Source organism: Ictidomys tridecemlineatus, chromosome 4 (genome assembly GCF_052094955.1).
Source record: "Ictidomys tridecemlineatus isolate mIctTri1 chromosome 4, mIctTri1.hap1, whole genome shotgun sequence".
Taxonomy (NCBI): Eukaryota; Metazoa; Chordata; class Mammalia; order Rodentia; family Sciuridae; genus Ictidomys; species Ictidomys tridecemlineatus.
Genome location: NC_135480.1, coordinates 210,623,709 through 210,630,640, shown reverse-complemented (window position 1 = coordinate 210,630,640; position 6,932 = coordinate 210,623,709).

The window sequence follows — 6,932 nt, the reverse complement described above, 5'->3', positions numbered from 1 at the left end:
TTCATGTCCATCTCATGATGCAAAATACATTGAGTTCATTTCCAGGAGTCCATATGTTCTTAACAGTTCCAGTATTCCCCAAAATTCAAAGTCCAAAACCTCTTCTGAAACTTAAGGAAAACTCAGCATGAGACCCCATAAAAATCAAAGCAAGCTACATAATCTAATATATAATGGCATAGATTAAACATTTCCATTCTACAAGTGATAAATAGGGGCATAGAAGGAAGAGATGGGAACAAAACAGGACCAAAATCCAGCTGGGCAAACAAGATCTGTAGTTCCACATCAAGCATCCCAGGTGAGCGCATTACCACTTGAGCCACATCCCCAGCCCAACACATTACTATTAAATACAAGAGGTCAGCTATTAGGTTAACTTTATATGCTATCATATAGATATGCTATATTATAGGGTTTATTGCTATCATATGGATATTTTACTTAAAATGACAAGGGGGCTATTTTATTACTTTTAGAGGACCTAATATGGATAAAATATTAATATTAAATGCCACAGTCTAGCTATTATATTAGTTTTAAGAGATATAGTTTGGGTATCATATTACCTATAAGGGCCACAGGGCTAATATTTTATCAGTTTTAGATGCTATTATGGGTACCATATAAATATTAAGGCCAAAGAGCAACTATTATATCAAGTTAAGATGCTATAATAAGAATCGCTATTGATATTAAAGGATACAGAGCAGCTATTATATTAATTTTAGATGCAATAATATGTATTACATTAGCTTTAAGGGCCACAGGGAAGATATTATATTAGCTTGAAATGCTATAATATGGATATTACTTTAGTATAAAAGGCTGTAGGGAGGCTATAATTTTAGTTTTGGATGTTATGGAATGAATATTATATTAACATTAAATGTCACAGAGAAGCTATTATATATCAGTTTTAGATGTTACACTCTTAATATCATATTAGTATTAAAGGCATCAGGGCAACTATTGTATTTGTTTTAGATCTATGTCATGTACGTTATTGTTTCAGTCATCTTTTTCGCTGCTTTGACCAAAGGACCTGACAAGAACAATTTTAAAGGAGGAAAAGTTTATTTAGGGGCTCACAGTTTCAGAGATCTCAGCCAATAGATGGCCAACTTTATTCCTTGGGGCTTAAGGTGGGGCAGAAGAGTGTGGTGAAGAAAAGTGGTGATCAGAAAGCAGAGAACCTAAGCTCAGCTCACCAAATATGTACCCCAAAGGCACAGCCTCAATGACCCACCTCCTCCAGCTACACACCATCAGCCTGCAGTTTCCACTCAGTTAATTCCTGTCAGGGGATTACTAATTTGGGTTAAGGCTCTCGTAACCCATCATTTCACCTTTAAACTTCCTTACATTGTCTCACACATGAGCATATCCAAACCAATTATTTGGTATTAAGGCCACAGTGCATCTATTATTTTAAATGCTGCAGTATGGATATTATATTAATATTAAAGGCCACAGGGCTGCTATTATATTATATTAGCTCTGAATACTATAGGATGGATATCATATAAATATCAAAGGCCACAGGGAAACTATTGCATCAGTTTCAGATGTTCCAATATGAATATCATATTAGAATTAAACACTCCAGGTCAATAATTATGTACTATTAGATACTCAAGTATGAATATCATGTTAGCATTAAAGTCAACATGGCAGTTTATTGGTTTTAATACTATCCTATAAATATCATATTAGTTTAATGGCCACAAAGCTGATATTATATTAGTTTCAGGTGATAGAATATCATATTAATACTATAGGACCTATTTACCAGTTTTACATAGAGCACCTATTTATCAGTTTCAGATTTATAATATAGATATTAAATGAACAATTAAATTTCATAAAAAAACTTATTAAATTGGCTTCACAGGTTATAGGAATGATGTAACTTTAATATTAAAGGCCACAGGACATCTATTACATCAGTTTTGGAGGCTATAATGTTATTATCAAAAGCTACAGTGGGGCTATTAGTTTAACATGCTTTAGCATGGATGTCACTTAGTATGAAATTCTATTGTACAGCTACTTACTTGTTTTAGATATTATAGTTTGCATCTATTAGTAATAAAGACCTCCAATATCAGTTTTTAGCTATAATATGGAAATCATATTAATACTGAAGGCCACAGAACAGTTATTTAATCAGTTTTCCATGCTATAGTATGAATAACAAACCAGTAATAAAGGCCACAAGACAGCTATTAATTTTAGAGGTCACAGTATGAATATTATGATATTAAAGTCTAGAGGGCAGCTATCATATTAGTTTTGGATGCTATACTATCAATATTAAAGGACACAAGGAAGTTATTACATTAGTTTTTCATAGTATATTATATTAGCAGTAAAGGCCATAGAATAGTTATTACTTTAGTTTTAAAGAGCACAATATGTTTATCATATTACATATCATATTAAAGGGCCCAGGCAGCTACTATATTAAGTTTAGGAGCTACAGTATGGATAGCATATTAGTATTAAAGTCCACAAGGTATCTATTATACTAGTTTTAAATCCGACATTATGAATATAATATTTGTCCTAGGGACACAGAACATATGTACTATTAATTGAAGATGCTATATTATGGATATAATATTAATATTTAAAGCTAGAAATCATCTATTATGTAATATATGCTATTATATGGATATCATAGTAAGATTAAAGGACACAAATCATCTATTATATTAGCTTGAGTTGCAGTAGCATGGATATCATATTGGTATTTAAAGCCACAGTGCCACTATTTTATTGGTATTGGATATACTGTAGCACAGATATCATATTAATATAAAAGCCACTGGGAAGCTATTATATTAATTTTGATGCTATACTATAAAATTGTAATAGTTTTAAAGTTACAGGGCAGCTACTATATTAGTTTTAGATGATAAATTAGCTATTATTTCAATTTCAGATGCTACAGTACAAATACCATGTTAGTATTAAAGTGAACAGGTTAGATATTCTATTGGCATATAAATGTCATAGGGAAGCTACTAAATTAGTTCAATATGCTATAATATTGACATTGCATTGATATGGAAGACCACAATTCAGCTATTGTATCAGCTTTAAATACTGTAGTATAAATACCTAGTAGCATTAAAGGCCACAGGGCACTATTATTCTAGTTTTAGAAGCTTTGGTATGGATATTATATGGCTATTATAGATTACAGGCAGCCATTTCATCAGATTTAGATCAACAGTATAGATATTTTATTAATATTAAAGTTTTATATTCTGTTATAATTTTTATATTACTATGAAATATTATCAGTTTTTGGTGCTATAGTATGTATGCACTATCAGTATTAAAACATCACTTGACAACTATTACATTAATTTCAGAGGCCACGGTTTTTATCTCAATATTAAAGGCTACCAGGTAACTATTGTATTAGTTTTAGATGCTACAGTATGGATATTATGTTAATATTACAGGTCACAGAGCAGCTATTATATTAGTTTTTGGAAGGTATAGTATGGACATCTTTAATATTAAACACAACAGGCACCTATTAGTCTTAGGTACTATAGCATGGATATCATTAGTATTAAAGACCACAGGGAAGCTATTATAATATTTTCTAGGTACCATAGTGCATGTCATATTACTCTTGAAGGCCAAAAGGAAGCTATTTTATTCATTTTAGAGTCTACAGTATGAATATGATATTAAAATAAAAGGCTACATGGAGACTATAATGATGCTACATATGGATAAAATTAGTATTAAAAGGCTACAGGACAGCTATTCTGGTAGTTTCAGAGGCCAAAGTATTGATGTTATATTAAAATCAAAGGCTACAGGGTAGCTATTATATTACTGTTAATGCTATAGTATGGATATCATATGACATTTATAGGCCACAGGGCATCTATTTTATTAGTTTTAGATGCTATAATAATGGATATTAGTAGTAAAGACCAAAATTCAGATATTATATTTGATTTATGTGCTATAGTATGGAAATTATATAAGTATTAAAGACCACAGGGCAGCTGCCATAGTACTTTAGGATGCTATAGTATGCATATTACATTAATATCAGAAACCAAATTCAGCTACTATTACTTTTAGATTGCATATTATAGATATCATATGATCATGAAAAGACACAAAACAGGTCTTACATTAAGTTTATGTGCTTCTCTGTGGAGATATTATTATTACTGTAATTCACTGAGCAGATAGTATATTAGTCTTAGATGCTATAATCTGGATATTACATTATAATATCAACAGTATGGGTAAATATTAAACGTCACAGGGAATATATTATTATCTTAGCATTAGATGCTACAATATGGATATCATGTTAGTATGAAGTCCACATGACAGCTAATATATTAATATAAAATACTATAGAATGGACATAACATCAGTATTAAAGGCTACAGTAGAGCTATCATATTTATTTTACATGGTATATTAGGATATTATATTAGTATTAAATTCCACGGGGAATCTATTACATTAGTTTGTCATGCTACAGTATTGATACCACGTTGATGTTACATGTCACTTTCCTGCTACAATATTAGCTTTAGATTCTAGAATAAGGATATTACATTAGTATTAATTGGCACAGGGAAGCTATTTTATCAATTTTATAATAGTTGGATATCATGTAACTATTTAAAATCACAAGGCAGCATTTATAATCACTTACATTTATAGTATTGATTTTATACTAGTATTAAAGTCCACAAGGCAGTTATTATATCACTTTTTGATGCAATAGTATGGGTAAATATTAATATTAAAGACCAAAGGATTAGGGTTAGTGCCCATGGATTTAATCCCCAGTACCCTCCCCCAAAAAAGATTAAACTATTCTAAAGTAAAACCTTAGGACATGGTTATATTTTCTCAAACACCTACTTATTTAATTATTCATATAGTTAATTACTAGTAACTGACACTCTTAGCTGTATTTTATTATGAACATTTCTAACACAAAAATCAAATAGTTCAAACTAATATAAAATTCAAAGTATGTGGGCTGGGGTTGTAGCTCAGTGGTAAAGCACTCACCTAGCATGTGTGAGGTGCTAGGTTTGAGGCTCAGCACCACATAAAAATAAATAAATGAAAATGAAGGCATTATGTCCAGCTACAACTAAAAAAAACTTTTAAAAAAATTCAAAGTATGTGCCTCTTTCACATATTTCTTGTTGAAGTAATAACATATGTTAACTTATTATATTTTTTATGCTGTCACTAGGTTCTAGGTTTTCCTTCTTAAAATGTGATCACTACAGGGGGAAAAAATGACATTTTAGAGATTTTATTTCAACCCATGGTTTAACTTTCTCTAAAGAGTGACTTTATTTTTTTTAAAAAAATTGTCCTAATACAAATTGACTCACTGTGACTGAATAACTTGTCCCAAAGAATCCTTGTCTCTATTTTATTTCTATGCATACCTTTTAGCAGAAATATAATCAAATATTTGTCACTGGGACAAAGAGTCAAAGAAATAGTCATCTCCTCCAGGACCTCTGCAGGAAGTGGTGAGCCAAGAGAAGCAGAGGTTTCAACTCAGTCCAGGAGTGATATTAGATGCTGCTGTGTTGTGGGAAACTCTACCTTTTAGAAATCACAAGGAGCTATGGATGCCCAGACTCTTGCATGAGTCTCAATCTAGTTGAAATTCTAAATAATTTTATTGTCACTAGCTCATCATGAAGCTCATGACAACTAAAGGATCTATGGGGCTGGGGATGTAGCTCAATGGTAGAAGGATTTCCTAGCATGCAGGAGTCCCTAGGACCAACCCCCAGAACCACAAAAGGGAAAAAAAAGAATTTATGTCTTATTTGTGTAATCAAATAGAAAATGAATAATCATTCCTCTTAAGAAAACATGTTGGACCTAAAACACTTGAGACTCTCAGAATCAAAATACTCTCCTTATAGTGTATTGCATAGGTAGACCATCATGAACAGTGGTGTCACATCATAAAGCATGTTCACATTAAGCTTACCATCAAAACTAAAAAAAAGGCTTTATTGACTGTTGATAAGAAAACTGAACATAATCTAGCATAGGAAATTATTAACACAATATTAGGATAACATTAGGAAAAAATGTAATCATGGCATTTCCCACATGAAATAACTCTAACTACTAATAAATACATAATTTCAAAAGAAAGTCAAATTTCTGAAATCAAAAGCAAATTGATACGTTTTTAAATAATATTTTGAACAAAGGCAAAACACTTAAAGAGTTCTCCCACAAGAATTTCTGACAACATAAAGTATCATGTTCATTAGAAGACCCATCCCTTTGTATGCAAGGAATAAGAGAACTTTCTGATGAACTTTAATAGGACATATGGACATGCTTTCTAAATTTTAAAGAAAAAGAAAAAATATCTTTTTTAAAAAAGCTTATTTTTATTAAATATATCTGAATTACAAAAAAAATCTACTGACTTGTCTTTTACATTTTGAAATGATTTGCATCTCAGGAAATTTCATCTATATTAGTTTTAAATATCATGAAATATCAATAGTTGACATTAAAAATATCATCATCCCTCTTCTCTTTCAAAAATGATTTGAAATTTTCTTAGAATAATTTCATATGAATTTGGAAAAGGCACTGTGGCATATATATGTATGTAGAAATACATGATCTTTTAAAAAAACTTTATTTTTAGTTGTAGTTGGACACAATACCTTTGTTTTATTTAATTATTTTTATGTGGTGCCAAGGATCGAACCCAGGTCTTCCCATGTGGTAGGTGAGTGCTCTACTACTGAGCCACAACCCCAGCACCAATACATGATCTTTTTAAAGCATACCTCTCATGCTTCAGTCCTGTCAAAGACATCTTTTGTGTGTGTGGTGCTGGGAGGGACTCCATGGCCTCTCACATGCCAGGC